Source organism: Canis aureus, chromosome 22 (genome assembly GCF_053574225.1).
Source record: "Canis aureus isolate CA01 chromosome 22, VMU_Caureus_v.1.0, whole genome shotgun sequence".
In the NCBI taxonomy this organism is placed as follows: Eukaryota; Metazoa; Chordata; class Mammalia; order Carnivora; family Canidae; genus Canis; species Canis aureus.
Window position 1 is genome coordinate 19,320,205 of NC_135632.1, and position 21,464 is coordinate 19,341,668.

General features: G+C 37.5%; 1 protein-coding gene across 3 annotated transcripts in view; it reads right to left on the bottom strand.

The window, feature by feature from the left end:
- NCK1 (NCK adaptor protein 1) overlaps window positions 1-21,464 on the bottom strand; it is a 76,278-nt gene that overhangs the window by 53,006 nt on the left and 1,808 nt on the right. The gene's annotated exons all lie outside the window — the stretch shown is intronic.

Genomic DNA, 21,464 nt, shown 5'->3' on the forward strand with positions numbered 1-21,464 from the left:
TAAGAACAAAACCCCAGCAAACCTTGGGAAAGAGGGACGATCTGATTTTCAGATATACCACATTATTAGATTAAAACATCCAGTTTTCATCAAACACAGCATTTTGAATGGACAAAGACAGTCCTTTGGACAGAAGACAATCCAGTTGACCCTTGAACAACACAGGAATTGGGGTCCTGACCCCTACACAGTCAAAAACCCATGTATAACTTCTGATTCCCCTAAACTTAACAACTAATAGTCTATTGCTGATCAGAAGCCTTACTGATAACATAAACCGTTAACACATATGTTGTATATTACATGTATTATAGACTGTATTCTTAAAGTAAACTAGATGAAAGAAAATGTTATTAAGAAAATCATAAGGGGGGGTGCCTGGGTGCCTCAGTCTGTTAAATGTCTGACACTTGATTTTGGCTTAGGTCATATTAGGCTTGCAAGACTGAACCCTGTGTCAGGTTCCAAGCCCAGCTTATACTTCTCTCTCCTTGCTCTGCTCTTCCCCCTACTCTCCTTTTCTTTAAAAAAAAAAAAAAAAAAAAAAAATCATAAGGAAGAGAAAATATAGTACTATACTACAAAAAAACCTGCATATAAGTTGACCCACATACTTCAAAACCATGTTGTTCAAGGGTCAACTGTAGGTTGACATATTCAAAATACTGAAAGAAGAAACTATCCACTAAAATCCAATGTTCAAGAAAACTGTCCTTAAAAAGTGAGAGAAGAGATTAAGACATTCCCAGATAAACAAAATTAGAGGAAGTTTGTTACCTCTAGACCTGCCCTACAAAAAATGTAAAGGAAGTACTTCCTGAGTTGAAATGAAAGGATACTAGGCAATAATTCAGTCATATTAAGAAATATAGATCTCCATACAGGTAAATACATGAGGAATTATAAAAGATGGAATAACTGAAAATTCAGTTTGTGACTATTTTGTGTTTTCTATATGACTTAAGACACTAATAAACAACTTTTAAAAATGACTGGTATAAAGCTACAATTACTGTAACTGGAGTCTGTAATTCTACATTTTGCTTTCTATACAATGTAGGAGACTAACAAAAAAAAATCAATTACTGGGGCACTTGGGTGGCTTAGTCGGTTGAGCATCTGACTCTTGATTTTAGCTCAGGTCATGATCTCAAGGTTATGAGATAAAGCTCTGCATCAGGCTCCACGTTCAGCCCTCCCCCTCTGCTCCCTCCCCACCACACTCAACATGCACATTTGCTCTCTCAAATAAATAAATAAATAAAACCTTTAAAAAAACATAATTATTAGTCTAGGTGTTTGAAAACATAAATATTTAAAGATGTATTTCTGTGACATCAATAACTGAAAGAGAATGAGAATGGAGCTGTTTAGGAACAAAGTTTTTCTGTTAAGAGGTTGAGAATGGAGCTGTATAGAAGCAAAGTTAAGCTGATGTAAATTCGGCAAAAGTAGCAGATATAAAATCAACACACAAAAATCAATTGTATTTCTAACACTAACAATGTAAGTAAACACTGTCAGGGATCCCTGGGTGGCTCAGCGGTTTGACGCCTGCCTTTGGCCCAGGGCGCGATCCTGGAGTCATGGGATGGAGTCCCCCATCAGGCTCCCGGCATGGAGCCTGCTTCTCCCTCCTCCTGTGTCTCTGCCCCTCTCTCTCTCTCTCTCTGTCTATCATAAATAAATAATCTTAAAAAAAAAAAAAAAACACTGTCAATGAACAATCTGAAAAAGAGATTAATTAAACCACTTATTTGTTTACAAGAGCATCAGAAAGGATAAAATACTTAGGAATAACCTTAATTAAGGAAGGGAAAGATTTGTACAATGAAAACTACAAAGCATTGCTAAAATAAAGTCATGAGTATACAATACCAAGAATGAACCATAATGTAAACTATGGACTTTTGAGTATTATGATGTGTTAACACAGGTTCATCAATTGTTACAAATGTACCACTCTGGTGGGGAACCTTTTTTTTTTTTTCTTTTTTTTTATTGGTGTTCAATTTACCAACATACAGAATAACCCCCAGTGCCCATCACCCAATCACTCCCACCCCCCGCCCTCCTCCCCTTCTAGCACCCCTAGTTCGTTTCCCAGAGTTAGCAGTCTTTACGTTATGTCTCCCTTTCTGATATTTCCCACACATTTCTTTTCCCTTGGTGGGGAACCTTAATAATGAGAGAATATCTTCCCCTCAATGTTGCTATGAACCTAAAACCAACCTAAAAACCAACCAACCAATCTCAAAAAAAAGAGAAAGAAAGAAAGAAAGAAAGAAAGAAAGAAAAAAAGAAAAAGAAAAAGAAAAAGAAAAAGAAAAAGAAAAAGAAAAAGAAAAAGAAAAAGAAAAAGAAAAGAAAAGAAGGCATAACTAATTGGAAAAACATCCCATGCTTATAGTTTGGAAGACTTAAAACTGTTAGGATGTTATGATGCAATACCATCCAAAGCAATCTACAGATTCAATACAATCCCTAAAACTACAAGAAAAAAATTAAACTTCAACCACTACATGAGTCTCTAATTAAGCTATATTAAAAACAGATAGATCGAGATGCCTGGATGGCTCAGTGGTTGACCATCTGCCTTTGGCTCCAGGCATGTTCCCAGAGTCCCAGGATCAAGTCCCACATTGGGCTCCCTGCAGGGAGCCTGCTTCTCCCTTTGCCTTAGTCTCTACCTTCCTCTGTGTATTTCTTCTGAATGAGGGGATCCCTGGGTGGCGCAGCGGTTTGGCGCCTGCCTTTGGCCCAGGGTGCGATCCTGGAGACCTGGGATCGAATCCCACATCGGGCTTCCGGTGCATGGAGCCTGCTTCTCCCTCTGCCTATGTCTCTGCCTCTCTCTCTTTCTCTCTCTGTGACTATCATAAATAAATAAAAATTAAAAAAAAAAATCTTCTGAATGAATAAATAAAATCTTAAGGAAAAAAAAAGCTGATAGATCAAGAAGTCAAAACATAAATAAGGATATGAGTACTTGACCAGCAAAATTAATAAGCTTAATATGACAGTTACATAAAGAACTTTCCAACAAACAAGCAAAAAAAAAAATAATTATTTTCAAGTACACTTGGAACATTTTCAAAAATTGATAACGTATTAAGAGTCACAAAGACACAAAATAATTTCAAAGAACTTATACCTAATACTGCACTCTCCACAATTTAATGCTGAAATCACCAATAAAACATTTTTAAATGTTTAGAAACTTAAAAGTGGAGTCCTAAACAAACAAAAAAGAAAATCACAGAAAAAATTGTAAAGAACTGAGTGACAATAAAAGTACTAATACTATGAAAATGTGGAGTTAAGCTCAAATTATAACCTTGTTACACTTATAACTAAACAGTAAGAATGAATATGCTTAACTAATACAATTTTTTAAAGATTTATTTATTTATTTGAAAGGAAGAGAGAGAGCATGAACATATGATTGCAGGGAGGGTTTGGGGGGCTATAGAGGAAGGAGAGAATCTCAAGCGACTCCCCATGAGTCTGACACAGGGCTCGACCTTACAACCTAAGATCATGACCTGAGCCAAAATCAAGAGACAGACCAGACCCTTAGCCAACTGAGCCACCAAGCACCCCTTAATTAACATTTCTAATCAAGAAACTAGAAAAAAATGGCACCTCGGTATCTCAGTCAGGTGTTTGCCTTTGGCTCAGGTCATGATCCCTCTGCATGCTGCTCCCCCTGCTTATGTTCTCTCTCTGACAAATAAATAGATAAAATTTTAAAAAAAGAAAGAAACAAAGAAAAAAAATAGAAAAGAACTAAGTAAACCAAAAGAAAGCATAAGTGTATTAATCATGTTTTTAAATTTTTTTCTGTATTTATAATGATCTGACATGGCAGGGCTCTTTGGACGCAGGGAGGGTCTGTCCTTCCCAGGATTACCTAATTCCTAGATATGGCAAACAACTTGCCTGAAAGCACAACTCTGATGTACAATAATCAACCTATCCAAAGCCTATATCCCCTAACCAACACCTCCTTTCAAAATTTTTCACATACCATACAGGTATGCCCATTGCTCTAACTCACCTGGGGCCAGGTACTAGAAAACTAAAGACCACCTCTATCACCCAGAACTACAAATTATTCAAACTATCCAAACTTGCTCAGGTTTGCCTATCCTGACTCATCAATTCCTTTCCACTTAACCACAATAAAGGCTCTGGACATGCCTTCCCCTTGCTCCTTCTGCTCCCTCAACCTTTGTGCTACCCCAGTGGAACTGTGAGTAAAATCTTTTCCTTCGGACCAGTCATTTCCATTCTGTGTCTTATTCTACCTGATTAAAATAAATCCTGTGTATATTTCAAGACAATAAGAGAAATATAGAACAGAAATTAATAAAATGGGAAAATCGGGGGAAAAAAAAATCCCAGAGAAGGGAAAACAAGGGGGATCCCTGGGTGGCGCAGCGGTTTGGCGCCTGCCTTTGGCCCAGGGCGCGATCCTGGAGACCCGGGATCGAATCCCACGTCAGGCTCCCGGTGCATGGAGCCTGCTTCTCCCTCTGCCTGTGTCTCTGCCTCTCTCTCTCTCTCTCTGTGACTATCATAAATAAATAAAAATTAAAAAAAAAAAAAAAAAGAAGGGAAAACAAGGTTCTCAAACCTAGAAATCAAAATTTATTAACTATAAAGGAAAAATTAAACTAATATGGAAAAGGTTAACAAACAAGTACATTAAATCTTCTTTTTACCTTAAATTGTGAGATGTAATCTATACTGGTTTAAAGTATAGAGTTTAATGAGTATTGGTAAATGTATAAAATTGTGTAACCTGTACCAGAATCAAGCTCTAAAACATTTTTATCATCCCAAAAAAATTCTCTTGTGACCCTTTAAAGTCAATTCTCTTCCCACCTGGCAACTACTGATGGGCTTTCTGTCACTATAGTTTGCCTTTTCTTGAATTCCTTATAAATGGAATATAGTTAACCATATAATCCACCCAGATAATTCAGGAAAATCTATCTACAAAACTCCTGTTTTGAACTTTATCAAATCCCCTGTCATCAAAAACATCAACTTACTTTTGAAAAATATAATTTAAAAAGTCTTACTATAACTAAATTATAGCAGGATTAGGATCACTGCAGAACACCAATAGCAATTTATCATAGAGCTGAAGGGGTGGCATGATGGGATTGGGACTCTTACATTCTGGAAGGTGGCAGAATTTATACTTATTTAAATGGGGCTGCATTCTCTGTCCAAAATGTCCTTCAACATTTATAATACCTCTGCCCAGCCCATCATCCAATAGCTTCAAAATGCTTGCTCTATCAAAATCCATCTCAACATCACCCCAAACCAAAAGATCTACTTATTTAATGGTGAAGCATTCGATCACGGCATCCACAGGGATCCTACCACATATCACATTACCATTACCAGGAAACTGTCAGACTAACAAAATGATGGAATGTTATACTAAAAATCCCGCTACACAGTCACTCTGTTGGTCTCCTAGGATGCTGTATAGGTACTGAACCAATGGCTATGGTGTTATATCTGTAATATCCAGAAAGCATGAGTCCAGAAACCAAGGTGCATTAGTTGGACTGACTCGGCACCATCAATCCCAGTAACTCACTTGTGGAATTTGGGTTTCCCATTCCAACCATTTAAAACCTCTCCTGTATTAGAGGTCCTGAAGGTAATGCTTTCACCAAAGGACACACTGAGGGTTCCACTGAGCCTAAAAGCTATGACCACTACTTGGTCACCTTGGGTTCCTCATGCTGACAGGCAAGCAGGAAAAGAAAGGAAAAACTATACTAGTAGTGGTAACTGACTCTGCTTATCATTAGGAATTGTACACATTTGGGGTAAAGAGCAGTCTGTCTGGAACTTAGGATGTTTCCATGCTTGGTACTATAATAAACAGGAAGTTGGAGCAACCATGGCCCAAAAAAGGGCAAGGGAACTAAGGGCTAAAATCCCTCAAGGATGAAAGTCTAGAAATCACAAGCAACCTAAAGCAGCTGCACTGCTGACCTAGCATAAGGGAAATCTAGAATGGTGGTAAAAGAAGGCAATGATGAATATTTATCCCAACTTCAATACCAGTTGCAGCAGCAGACAGCACTAGCTTGCACCATTAACCCTTCTTAAATTTCATCCTGCAGTGACTCAATGATGGATTAGAATTAATGTAGGGTCCAAGCAGATCTGAGCAGAGCAAGAAGTAGATTTGTAGTAATTTGCTGAACAGCAGTAGGAAGCTATTACAGCTATCAAAGGAGAGGCCAACAGCAAGAGGTAGATCCTATCAAAAATCTCTTATATTTCACCGTCATGCTGTGCATCCCTCCTTTGATGCTAGCTGTAACAGTAGTTTCCTACTGCTGTGTAACAAATTGCCACATATTTAGTGGCTTAGAACACCAGAAATTTGTTATCTAAAAGTTCTAGAAATAAGAATTTCAAAACAGGTTTCATAGAACTAAAAACCAAAGCCTGCATTCCTTCAGCTTTAGGGGAAAATCCATTCCTTACCTATTCCAACCTCTAGAGGCTGCCTTGCCTGTATCCCTTGACCCCATGCCACATCATGATCTCTGCTTCTATCATCAAATCTCTTTTTTGGACTGACATTCCTACCTCCCTCTTTTAAAATAAAGCTCTTTGTGATTACACAGGGCCCACTTAGATAATCTAGGAAAAAATAATCCAGGAAAATCTCGCTATCTACAAAATCCCTTTTGTGATGCAAAGTTAACATATTAATGGGTTTAGAGGATTAGGATCTTTGAGAGACCATTATTCTGACTACCACACTTGTGCTAACCTAGGTTAATGGTTCCAGGTAAGTTTTGACTTACTTCCCAAGCAAAATTCACTATGATTAATTTGCTTTCTGCCCTGGGCTTTCTTGAGGCAATGAAGTAAGGCACCACGGGGAACCAACACACTTGACTGACTCTTCTGTGGAGTCCTAAAGTGGTGAAGGGAGGGTGAAAGAATTTACACCACTAGGGCAACTGCGAACTGATAGAAAACAAGAGCAGATAACAGTTTACTCCTGTCCATCCATAAGACAATTTGAGGAGCATCTAGATCCTCAGAAGTTCCACGAGAATTGAACCCTTGTTGCCATAGCAGTAACTAAATAATACATTTTTTTAAAGATTTATTTATTTATGAGAGACACAGAGAGAGAGGCAGAGACCATAGGCAGAGGTAGAAGCAGGCTCCCTGAGAGGAGCTCAATGTGGGATTCAATCCCAGGACCCAGAGATCAGGCCCTGAGCCAAAAGCAGATGCTCAACCACTGAGCTACTCAGGCATCCCAATAATACATTCTTATACTGGCTTTTTTTCTTTTCCTACTCCATTTACTCTGGTCCCTTATTCTTGTTCCCTAGGACCACCTGTTAAATGATAAAGTTGTGTGCAATAAAGTTGCACACAACTCCTTGCTTTTAGACTAATTTAGAGTACATGATGGAGAGAAGACCTAGTTAAGACAGGTAAAGAGTTTTGGATACATAAATGGGAAACACAATGACTTAATAAAATGAAAGTTATATTCATAGGAAGGTATCTAATGTTGACAATGTCACTCTATAACTGGGTCAAATCTCCCTCACATTTTATTTATCAGTTGCAAAACTGATTAATGGCTTAACTTCCATAATTGTAGCTCCTTTCATCCTTTCATCTCTAATCTTTTGTGACACAATGAATAGCAAGAATTGGTGAAAGAAGACTGGAGAAAGACACAGTTGTGAGATTATCCCCAAAAAGGCCAGCCACGGAAATTTTTGAAGTCAGTCAGAAAGTAATGTGGTCTAGATTCAAAAAGCAAGAGAAAAACCAGAACCCTCATACACTGCTGATGGAATGTAAAATGGTACAGCCACCTTGGAAAACAGTGGTCCAAACAAAGGAAACCACAAAACACATAGGTTCTTCCCAGCTTGTGAGGCTGCAATTGAGAATACTCAATCTCTGTAATGTGACCCATTTCCCCCACTCCTGGAAGTTTACAGGATCTTCTTTGTCTTATGTTATTTCAAAATTTCTAGTACACATAGACACTGACATACCTCAGTGTCTATGTGTACTAGTAAGTTATTGTCCCTGGCTTCAAACCCACTTCTCTACTCTGCTTTGTAACAGTGGGGGACTGGAACTCTATAAATCACATTTCTCCTTTGCTGGCTGACTCCCTATTAGATGTGGAGAGTCAATAAAGGTCACAAGAAAGACACTAGAAGACTAAAGGAAGAACAGGGAGAAACTCCTTCAGGTCAGCATCAACCATCAGCCAACAACCTTCACTGGCAATTGCAAAGATTCCAGCAACAACAGTTGGCTCCAGTTGTAATGTTTTGCTTTTATGTTTTTCCTGCCATTCACAGAGCACCATCATCACATTTCCTAAAATACCTTTACTTTCTGAGCATGCAACAACTCCTCAGAAGCCTGAGTTTCAGCTCCTCCGGGCCACTCTTCATATTTCTAAATAATCCCAATATCCCTCTTTGCTCTCCCAGCCCTTGGGGCTAGTATTTACTTCCCATAGTTACTATCTCTATGATACCTGAGTGCTCCCTTATTGCCTTTTCAGTTCTCCCAATTATCTGGTGTATTGGTTTCTGAGGGCTGCTGTAACAAAGAAACACAACCTGTGGTGGCTTAGCATAAAAATTCATCTCATAGTTGTGAGGAAGAATTGCAGTACTAGGAAACTGGATACTAGGAAAGTATCTGTTCCAGGCCTCTCTCCTAGCCTCTGGTAGCCTTAGGCATTCCTTGGCTTACAGATGTCCATCTTCTGTCTGTGTCCAAATTTGTGTGTAAATTCCTCCACTGTTATTAAAGAATACCACTCATATTGGATTAGGGCACACTCTACTGTTCTCCCTTTAACTTAATTATCTCTGTAAAGGATCTATTTCCAAACAAGGTCACATTCTGAGGTGCTTGAAGGCTAGGACTTCAACATATCTTTTTGAGGATGACACAATTCAAGCCATAACATGGCTAAACAATTCATTGTATTAAATTGTTATAATAAGTGGTATGGTCTCCATTTTTCTGACTAGTCCCAGACTGAAAGAATGTATTTATTTTCCTCCATTTTCCTGAGTACCCAAGGGCCTCTCAATATGCAAAATGATGGTTCATCAACTCTGGGGCTTTTTCTTCTTTCACTTATATTTCTTCTTCACTCTTTTCTGTTTTCACTGGCACTTCTTAGATGTAAGTTGACCTCCTGGACTGACCTTCTATCTTTTTATAACCTATTTTCCTCTACTTCAACTTCCTTTCTTCTATGGAGTGTTTTATACTATTATGTTCTAATTTTCAAGAATTCTTTATAATGAATTTTTCTTTTTTGGTTTCTTATATTAAAAGCTTTCCTTTGTGAACCCTGGTAATCCTTGATTGTCCGCTCATATTTAAAAGTAGTGCCCTAAGGGCAGCCTACCTGGTAGAGCATGTGACTTCTGATCTCAGGGTGGGGAGTTTAAGCTCCACACCTGGCATAGAGATTATTTAAAACAAATAAAATAAAATAAAAAGTCCTGGGCTAAAATGACTGCAAGCTCAGAGATCATCATTCAGGGCATCATGATCTAAAGCCAAATATCAAAACAAAACAAAGCAAACAAAAACTTGCTTGGATTGAATTACTATTAAAAGTAAATATTGAAAATGAACCAGACTGTGAAAATGTGGAACAGAGCCTCTACACCAAGACTACTTAAGAGGTGAATAAGTCTTTCAATCTTGAAGCTTTGCTTTCAAAATTCTCTTACCTAGATCTGGACAAGGAACTAGAGTTCAAAAAGGATCTGACTGATGACAAGGAGTTTGATATTCCTCAAGCTGATACTCCTCCAACACTGGAAAGGATACTCAGTAAGACTGATGATGAAGAGGAGCCTTTCATTCTTGAGGATCATTGTTAAACATTGATACTATAGATTCTCACTCCTATGATACTTCCCCTGTGGCAATTCTAGATAGTGGTGACAGCATGAACTTAAAAAGAAGAAATTACCAGATTCTTTTTCACTCCATGTGTCAGTTATATAACATTCACTTTTGAGGGGAATTTCTGCCCAGATAATGTCTCTAGTTGAAAAAGTGGATGCTGGCTTGCCTACTGCAACTGCAGAATCCAATCTGATAGCCATAAGTACATTTCATGGATTGGCTTTAATATGTGATCAGAATCAAGCTTTGTGACTGCCTGGGTAACACAGGTGTTGGAGGTCTGTATGGAGCCATCTCTGTCCTCAGTAACAATGACTACTCAAGACGTCTCTGTGGCTTTGCTAAAGGACGTATCATAATGTGGGATCTGGCCAGTGGAAAACTTCTAAGATCAATAATGGATGTTCATCCTCCAGGAACAACATTGTATATTAAGTTTATAGATGATGCAATTCTTAACAATTTGCAATGACAGCAGAGGCTGTTTTTGAATTGACATTTAAAGATTCTTTTTTTTTTAATTATTTGAGAGAGAGTGAGTGAATGAGAAAGAGCAGGAGATGGGGGAGGGGCAGAGGGAGAAGCAAATTCCCTGCTGAGCAGGGAGTCCAATGCAGAGCTCAATCCCAGGACTCCAGGATCATGATCTGAGCTGAAGGCAGACGCTTAACCAACTAAGCCAACAAGGCATCCCTTGAATTGACATTTAATAGAATGATGAGAGTGAGAACATGTGAATCTAGGATCTGTTCAGTGGTTCCAAGGGTGAGGTTTGGTGTATTGAGCCACTCAATACAGATCTGCCCATCACAGTTTTCCTTGGTCTCGGCATTCTTAACAAAGATACTGGTCACTGGATTGAAACAATCTCTGAAAGTATGGATGACTCTTTCCTACGGACAGATTTTTCCAGTGTTCCCTTGCTGGCCTGGCACTTTGTGGCAATACAAAATTACGTGAATACCATGCTTGAATTCTGCAGAGGAGATGTTACTCATGTGCTATTGGGTAAAAGATTAATTGGGAGTAACACACGTTACTTATAACCAAAATCATCTTCACCTCATTAACTTTACTTGGATAAACTTACATACAGTTGTGCTCTTGGACAGTGTGTAGAAGTTGCATGTGATTGATCAGCAGACTCAAGAGGAATTGGAAACAAGATCTCAGAAGTTCTGCTGGTCTATAACAGCAGCCATTTCAAATCACTAGCCACTGAAGGAAATGTTATTAGGCACTGCCTTTAGTTGGAGAAAAGGCTGTTATCAATCCACTAGCAGAGTAGCTATGCTAGTCAAACCTTTCATCGGGGGACAAAATCTGTCCTGCAAAACAAGAGCCTTCTATGTCTTTGATATTCCCCAGATCACTGAGCATAAAGTTTACATTTCATAGTTGCTAAATAAATGCTTATGGATTAAAAAATAAAAGTAGAGCTCTAAAAGCTGATTGTAGATAACGTAATTTCTCCCCTTGGACTATTTAAGAGAAACATCCTCTAAGTTGCTACTTGATTGTCAGAATCCTGGGAGCAATATAGGAGAAGAGGCCTTGGTAAGGGTCTCAACTTTGAGTATATTTACCTAATTCACAAGTTTTTTGTAGAACACCTGGTCTTCAATTATATTTAGTGCCCACCCCTGTCTCAGAGACACTCTGGTTTGTCCTCTACAGAGAATAAATCTTCAGTCTTCTGCTAACACAGTAAAGAGGCCAAGGACTCAGCTATACAAATTGATGAAGAGATCTAGGTTTGAGCAACCTTTTATCCCTTTTTTATTTGTAAAAGCTTATTAAGATATAACTCACATACCATACAACTGACCCATTTAAAGTGTACAATTCAATGGTTTTTAGTATATTTAAAGAGTTGTGCAAACATCACTACAATGAATTTTAGAACATCTTCATCCTACCAAAAAGAAACCCATACCCTTGAGCAGTCATTTCCAATCTCCTTCTAATCTCCCCTACTCCCAGCCCTAGGCAACCATTACTTTACTGTCTCTATATATTTGCTTTTTCTGGACATTTCATACAGATAGAATCATAAATATATTGTCTTGTGGCCTGGCTTCTTTCATTTAGCATGTTTTCAAGGTTCATTCATGTTAAAATAGTATCAAAACTTCATTCCATGTATTCCAAATAGTATTCTATTATGTGGATTTGCATTTCATTTACCCATTTATCAACTGATGGACATTTGTGTGTTTCTACCTTTTGGTTATTATGATTGAGCTGCTACTTAAACAGACTTTCAAGCAATTTATTTTTAGCACCATTCTCACCCCTTCTTCAACAAAAGTACCTGATGCTGCCAATCCATGAGCCTGAGGATTCATTTCCATTTATCCTACTTCCAGTTTAGGACTGAACTTTTTTTTTTTTTTTTAAGATTTTATTTATTCATAAGAGACACAGAGAGAGGGGCAGACACATAGGCAGAGGGAGAAGCAGGCTCCCTGTGGGGACTCTGATGAGGAACTCAATCCCAGGACTCCAGGATCACGCCCTGAGCCAAAGGAAGATGCTCAACCACTGAGCCACCCAGGCATCCCTCCTTTCAATTATTTTTATCCTCTATTCTAACACATATGTCTTAAGCTCTGCACTTTGCTTTAACTACGACTTATCTATATATCCCTTGTTATATCATATTTTCATCACTCAGTTCAAAATAGCTTCGTGCATGTTATTACTTTAATTCTTGGGTTACTTACTTAGGAGTATATTATTTAGTTTCCACTAACAATTTTCTAGTTATTTTTTATAATTAATTTCGGGCTTAACTCCAACATATCAGAGCACATACTCTAGAATTAATTATTTCCATGTTTTTTTAAGGTCCAGCATATGTCAATTGGGGAAAATTTCCACAGGCAATGGAAAAAAAAAATCTGTATTCTGCAAGTGCTGGGTGAAATGTTCTATGCATATCAATTAGACTCATTTGTTACTTATGTTGTTCAAATCTTTTGATTTTTTGTCTTAGTGTTCTACTGATTATACAGAGAGGGTATGCTAAAATATCTCATATGTTAGCTTATGGATTTATCGAATTCTTTTAGTTCTGTCAGTTTTTTGCTTACCAGGTTGGCAAAAATTAGAATAATAATGCTGTTAAGGAACACGATTTGTTGGTAAAAGTATAAACTGATGTTTTTCTAAACAGCACTCTGGAGACAGCAACATTAAAAACAGTATTTTGAGGGGCACCTGGGTGGCTCAGTGGTTGAGCAACTGGCTTTGTTTCTGTGTGTGTGTGTTTAAGATTTTCTTTATTTATTTCATGAGAGAGACAGAGAGAGAGGCAGAGACACAGGCACTGCCTTTGGCTTAGGTTGTGATCCCGGAGTCCTGGGATGGAGTTCCACATCAGGTTCCCTACAGGGAGCCTGCTGCTCCCTCTGCCTATATCTCTACCTCTCTCTCTATCTCTCTCTCTCTCTCATGAAAAAAATAAAATCTTTAAAAAAAAAAAAATGATTTCGAAACCGGTTATTTTACATCTAAAAGTGACTCCAGGGATCCCTGGGTGGCGCAGCGGTTTGGCGCCTGCCTTTGGCCCAGGGCGCGATCCTGGAGACCTGGGATCGAATCCCACGTCGGGCTCCCTCTGCCTGTGTCTCTGCCTCTCTCTCTCTCTCTCTCTGTGTGACTATCATAAATAAATAAAAATTTAAAAAAAATAAATAAAAGTGACTCCAAAGTTCTTTGTGCACCAACACTACTTAGCAGTCAAATGGATTTATAAATCCTCATTTAAACCTTACAATAATCCTTTGATTAGGTATCATCCCCATATTACAAAGGAGAAAAATGAGGCTTATTAAGGCCTAAGTCCAAACAGTGATGAAGCCTATACTGGAATTTAAGCTGACTCCACAATCTCTAAATTAGAAAATAAATGTAGCATATGATCTTATTTTTTTTAAAGTGAGCATGAGCCTGTATAGCCACAGAAACAATTCTGGAATACACATATTAAAAAATAACAGTGATAAATACTAAAGACATCATTTAGAGAAATGAAAGATAATTTTACAAAAAAATCTGTGATGAGACTGTTCATACAATTAAGACTAAACATAACTTGAGTTTTTTGGCAGCTAGAACTAAAAGGAAAAGACATTTTATTTTTTTCTTCTAACAATGTAATCCCATTTCTCCCACTCTGGTATGTGGCTTAATTCTCCCTCACATTTCTGACATCAGGTAGAAAAATACAATTTCACATGTATCTGTATATATGTATAAACACACACTTATACAGATATATTTGTATATGTATTACTGCCTAGAACAACTTCCTGCCTAGAACCAAATTATTCTGCCAGATATGATTTACTAACTAGAGAGGGCTGATGAAAATGGCTCATTTAAAGTATGACAACTGCCCCTTTGCTCATTCTTCACAGTACACATGCCTAAATTCTGCACTTACATGACAAGACAAAGAACAATGCAACCATATATATAGTATGTTCCATGACTTATTTCTTCAACATTTTGCTTATCCTACTCTTTGAGGTTTTTTTGGTTTTTTAAAGATTCTGTTTATTTTATTCATAGAGACACAGAGAGAGAGAGAGAGAGAGAGAGAGAGAAGCAGAGACAGAAGCAGGCTCTATGTAGGGAGTGGGCCTCAATCCCGGGTCTCCATGATCAGGCCCTGAGCTGAAGGCGGCGCTAAACCGCTGAGCCACCCGGGCTGCCCCTCTTTGAGGTTTTATATTAAAAATATTTCATATTTCTTATAATTGAGTATAACCTACTAATTCTTAGTCATAACTTCCACAATATGTCTAAATTAAAACAAAGAGCTTCAGGAAGTTTCAAGATTACAAACTGAAGCTTGAGTGGGAGTAAAGTAGTAGTCCAGAAACAGCTTTATTAAAAGAAATCAGAAACTTAATAACAAGGACAGAGTTAGGCACCTTTTTCTCTAAAAGGTCAGATAGTAAATATTTTAGGCTTTGTGGGCCACACACCTCTGTCACATATTCTTCTTATAACTCTTTAAAATTGTAAAATCATTCTTAGCTCAGGGCAGTACAAATAAGGTTTTGGGGATGGTCCAATTAAAATAGTGGATTTAAACTTTGTTTTTTTGTTTGTTTTTTAAGGAAATTAACCCAGAAGGCAATATATACAGGAAAGCAAACAATAGCAACAAATTTTTGTAACCTAAAAAGATAGACAACTGGTAACTACCTCAGTGATTTCCAGAAAGGTGACGCCTAACTCAGGAGTTGAAAAACCCAATTTATATCCTGGAATCTTCAAGAGTCAGGAACTGGCAGCACCTGCTACTGCTTAAATTGAGAAAAGGAGGGATTAAATAAAGAAGACTAGGTGAAAGTTAAGTGGTTAAAACCTTAGAAGTTTCCTCTCCAAATCTTCCTGATGGTTGGCTACACAAATCTGAACTGGGGGTCACCAGATATAACCAAAAATCTGTGTACCCTAAAAAAAAGTGGGGAATGAGAAATCCAGTCCCTCACATACTCATACACACACACACACACACACACACACACACACACACACACACGGGGGGGGGGGGGGGGGGGCAATCAAACCTTCAGCCCTCAAAAAGACTGTGTTTTCCCGCAAGAGGAAATAACTCCCAGACAACAGTTTTCTCAAAAAAATAGCTCACTTGGACCACCATGCAATGAAGTTCCAAGTCCTTAAGACCCCGTCAAGTCAAGCTTTCAATCTTAAGATAACATCCAAGAATTACTGACCCCTGAAGTAAGCCTCCAACATAAAAACTAGCAACCAATTTAGAAAGAGAATCTTTAAGAAACAAGGGTTAAAAAAAAAAAAGACATTTTTATACCCTCAAAAATTAGAGAAGAAAATGTATCTCTGAAACTAGGAAAGGATGCTCTCTATAAAAAAGAATTTTTAGAGAACAAAAGGAGTTCTTGGGAAATCAAAATCTTGCTGGCAAAAATGAAAAATTCAACAGAAGGCTTAGGAAATAAAATTAACAAAACCTCTCATATGATATGGAGCAAAAAGACTGGGAGATGAAAAACAAAGACGAAAAATAAATACCAAAGGGATAGTCTGAGATACAAACAGAACTAGCAGAAATAACAGAAAATCTTCAGAGGAAGAAACAAAAGGAAGGAGAAGAAACTATTGTCATAGACTGAACTGTATCTCCCTGACCATCCCAGTCATGTTGAAGCTCCAATCCCCAAGGTGATTGTATTTAAGGACGGGGACTTTAGGAGGTGAGGTTAAATGAGGTGTCATAAGGGTGGGGCCCTAATCCAATTGAACTGGTATCCTCATAAGGAAAGGAGGAGGAAGAGAGGTAACTCTATACAGAAAGGCTTTGTAAGGACACAATGAAAAAGCAGCTGTCTACGAGCCAGGGAGAGATCTCATCAGGAACCAACCCCAATAGGACCTTGATCTCAAACTTCTTAGCATTCAGAACTGTCAGAAAATAAATTTCTATTGTTTAAACCACCCAGCCTGTGGTATTGTGTTATGGCAGCCCTAGCAGACTAATATAACCATCAATGAAATAATTCAAGAAAATTTCCCAGAACGGACCAACATAATTTTGCAGCTCTGGAGGGCACAATGAATATCCAGGAAAACGCACAATAACAGATGTACCATTATGAAATTTCACAATATGAGATACAAAATTCCAAAAAAGCAAAAAAAAAAAAAAAAAAGATCAGGAATCAGAATGTTTTCAAAATTTTCAAAAGGATCACAAACCAGAAACAATAGAAATGCCTTCAGAATTCTGAAAGTAAATTATTTCCAACCTAGAATTCATTACCCAGCAAAATAACATGAAAAGAGCTCCCCTCCAAAAAAAGAGGGCATTTTATTAATCTAAGATCTCAGCCTTTCACAGGAATCTACTATGGGATATATTCTGCCAAAGGAGGGGTCAAACTAAAAACAAATAAACAAACAAAACCTACATGATTCACAGGAAATAAGAGATTTAACACAGAAGAAAGGCAAGGGGAGTCACTTAGTCTTATAGTAAAGGGAGAAATCCCAGAAAAGTACTATGGACAAGACAGCTGCTCCTAGCAGGTTTAAAATTGATAGACAAAGAAACAATTAACTATACTCTCAGGTATACATACCCAAAAGAAATGAATGTGTATGTTCACTGGAAGACTTGTAAGTAAATGTATATAGCAGCTTTATTCACAATAGCTAAAAAACTACAAACAAACCAAATATTCATTAATGGTGAAGTCTTTTTTAATTGTCTATTTCACCCAAGAGACTACTACTATCAGTAAAAAAGACCAACTTCTACACCCAACATCATAGGTGAATCTAACAAACACAATATTAAGCAAACATAGTTACCCACAAAAGTATATACTGTATGGTTCCATTAAGCTCAAAAACAGGCAAAAATAACTTATAGTAATATAGGTCAGAACAGTGATTAACTTTTGAGGATAGGAAACAGGGATTGAGAGGAAACAGAGCTTTCTGGAGCACTGGAAATGTTCTTTACCTTGATGTGGGTGATGGGTATGTTGACAAATATAAAAACTCACTGAGCTATACAATGAAATTTGTGTACTTTGCTATTTTAAAAAATTTAATGAAACTTTCTCTAACGAGTTTTTAAATAAATTGATGACATTTTCAATTGTACCATCTCAAAACAGGAATCAATCAAAGGGAAAAAAAATCTAAGGTCTTATACACAAAGATCTTTATTTCAGAATTATTTTTACTAGGGGAAAAATAACACCTGGAATAAATTTAAGTAAATGGGTACCATGCAAAATCTGGATTTCTCTGGTGTGAGAAATTAGTTGGCTTTTTTTTTTTTATTACCAGCAGCCAAACTTAATACTAATTAACCTAAGGGAGCCATCTGCCCAGAGGAAAGAGCATGTTCCCACGTTCCAAGGTTTAAAAAAAAAAAAAAAAAGAAAAAAGAAAAACACCTGGCTATTGAAGGCAAAAGTAGGGGAAAGGGAAAATGGCAAGAGATGCAACTGAAGTGGGTAAAACTCAAGTTGTGGATGGCCTCCTTATAGGTCTTTTTAAGAATATGGAGGGGTGCCTGGATGGTTCAGTCAGTCTTAGAGCAGGTAACTCTTGTTCTCAGGGTCATGAGTTTGAGCCCCACACTGTGTGCAGATATTACTTAAAAATAAAATCTTTAGGGCAGCCCTGGTGGCTCAGCAGTTTAGCACCGCCTTCAGCCCGGGGTATGATCCTGGAGTCCCGAGATCGAGTCCCTTGTTGGGCTCCCTGCATGGAGCCTGCTTCTCCCTCTGCCTGTGTCTCTGCCTCTCTCTTTCTCTGTGCCTCTCATGAATAAATAAAATCTTAAAAAAAAAAAAATCTTTAAAAGAAAAAAAATAATGGAAAATAAATGGGGGGATGGATAGGAAAATTCAAGTAACTGACTTCCAGGGCAGCAAAATTCTGGGGAGAAGGGTCTGTACACAAAGTATTCTAAACGTTTCTAAAAATAAAAAATGTTGGGGCATCCAGGTGGCTCAGTCAGTTAAGTGCATGCCAGTCAGTTAAGTGCATGCCGTTGGCTCCGGTCATGATTCAGGAGTCCTGGGATGGAGCTCCCAGTCCTGCTCCCTGCAGTTTCTCCCTCTCCTCCCTGCTCATGCTCTCACTATCTCTGTCTCTCTCAAATAAATTAAAATCTTTTTTTTTAAATTTTTTTTAATTTTTATTTATTTATGATAGTTACAGAGAGAGAGAGAGGCAGAGACACAGGCAGAGGGAGAAGCAGGCTCCATGCACCAGGAGCCCGACGTGGGATTCGATCCCGGGTCTCCAGGATTGCGCCCTGGGCCAAAGGCAGGCGCCAAACCGCTGCGCCACCCAGGGATCCCTCAAATAAATTAAAATCTTAAACAAACAAAAAGTTATACAAGAACATGTAGTACCCGGAAGCAATCAAGAATTTCTAAGGAAAAATCTCCAATGTCTTGTTTAATTAATAGAATGTTTTTGTAGTAAATATAAATTTTTGTTTTGCTGGAATGCTCAAAAAATATGGGCATATTAAATTCTTTGTTATATCAATTATCTATGTTGATCTAAATACAACACGATATAAGTACATACTGAAATTTTTGGAAGGCTGAGTCTTAAAAAAACAACAACAAAAAAGCTTTTCAGATGCATCTGTTTTTTAAAAACCTATTCTCACTGCTTTATTCAATTGGTCGGTTTCAACAAAAGCAGAAATTATTCATACCATACTTATGTCCATTTCAGCAGTACTTAAATACAATTTCAAAAAAAAGTGTTTCCAGTTTATTTTAGATTTATTTAAACAAAAACCAAGTCATTATAAACAACAAAAAAAAAAAAAAAAAAAAAGAGCTTCCAATCTGTTTAAAGCCAAAAGAGTAAAACATTCCTTCCAGAAATATTTCACCTGATACCTACATAGCCAACTCTTGCTACAGAAAAGGGGGAGGGGGGAGGCAACCCTATGCTGCTGCTAGTAACAGAAACTTAAGAGTTAAGAAAAAAAATGTCAAGAGCAAATATATAAAAGCTCTCTGACTCCTGAAATGGAACAAATGTTTTCAGAATATTTTGCTCAACAAACAGATTGCTCAATAATCGGGTTTCTGACAGATGAACAAGAGGACAAAGTAGCAAAATGTAAAAAAGTGTTGCTGTTCTAAGAACTTAAAAGAGAAAAAGAACATTTAGCTAGATGATTAAATTTAGTTATGTGATAAACCCTACCAGTTTCCTCCAAACCACTGCAATTTTCCCATCTACTTTGAAAGCACCCAAATATTCACTCTTTAAATCAAGAGATTCAAACAAACTAAAACTCCAGTAGTAAAAATTCTAAGAGATCCATTTACTTTTTTTTCCATTTACTTTTTAATGAATCAGTCTCAACTATAGAGATGACAATATTATTTTTGTAAATGTTTTTTTAATGCATCTAACAACCATAGAAAAAGACTTTAAATCTTTAAATCAGTTTTAATGATTTAAACAATCCAAGTCATGAAGATCCCACTGCCCTTACATAGAAGTTTTGAATCTATAGAAGGCATAGACACAAAAATGCAAAGTATTGTGAACCAAACAATACAAAACTGCGTTCCAAGAGATGAAAAGTAGTATAGCTTCCTAAGAAATACACATTAAAAAAAGTTTTTTAAAGAATACACAGACCTTGAGTTAGAAAATCAAGGTGTGAATTCCAGGTCTGCCCACTATCATTAGATGTGTGAATTTCAGAGTAGTTATTCTATATGGATTTCATTTTCCTTACCTATAAAACGAAAAGTTGTAATTCCAATGTTCCCACAGCATTGTTCCATAATATAATGACACAAGCCCACATAAGCTTAAAAAAACCAAAGGAATGATGAAACAGTAAGGGCTATGGGTTCAAAGGAAAGCAACAATACACAAAACAGAAAGATCTGGAAGGCTGCACTGAATTCAGGACCAAAAATGAAACCTCGATAAAATGACTTCATTTGCTACTTTGGTAATTTGGGGCAGGGAGAGGGTTTGTGTGTGCGAGGAGATTTCTTTTAATGAATAGGCAGGCTACCTACCAAGAGGCAATCAAATTCTCAACAGATGCATACGTAGAAAAACACAAAGTCTAAATAAGAATGAGAGATTGGTTTAGAATGGACAGCTCCCATAGAGAAATAGTGCGGTCATAAGAAAAAAAGTTTTGAGCAGAATATTAGAAGAGTAGGAATTCTGAAGTATATTTTGTAGATAACAGGGTGCTACCGCTGGTTTCACAGTGAGGCAGATGGGGAAATGTGATTTTAAGATGAAGACGGAAGGCAGGACATACTAAGTAGGGAGAAAAGGTAGGCAGAAAATACAATTACAATCTAGTGGAAAAGTATCTCAAAAAAATTTCCAAAAACTTGCTGACAAAAATTAGCCAATGCTTTGTGGATAAAGGATGTCAAAGACAGAAATCAAGGTTTGTGTCTGGGTACCTGCAAGCGTAATACTACTAAAACAAAGTCAGCGTATGGAATCAGTAAAATGAGGATCATCCAGATAGAATTATTGCTTTAATTAAATAATCTTTAAATATCAGCTGTCTTCCTTAGGTGCCCTGGCTCAATTGAGTGACCACTCTTGGTTTCAGCTCAGGTCAAGAACTCAGGGTCATTTAAGGAAAAAAAAAAGAACTCAGGGTCATGAGATCCAGCCCCAATCTTGCTCTGTGCTCAGTAGGGAATCTGCTTGAGATTTTCTCTTTTCCCCCTCTCCCTATACCCCTCCCTCTCTCTCATCCATGTGTGCAGGCCAGCGCTCTCTCTAAACAAACTTTTTAAATAAATAAATATCAGTTGTCTTCCTAAAACAGCACACTCAAGTATTTATTAAGAATTTCTCAAATGCTTAGTGATTTCATGAATTTCCTCCAATTTTACTCATCGACTAAATAACTAATCATTTAGTCTTCTGATGTAGAAAAT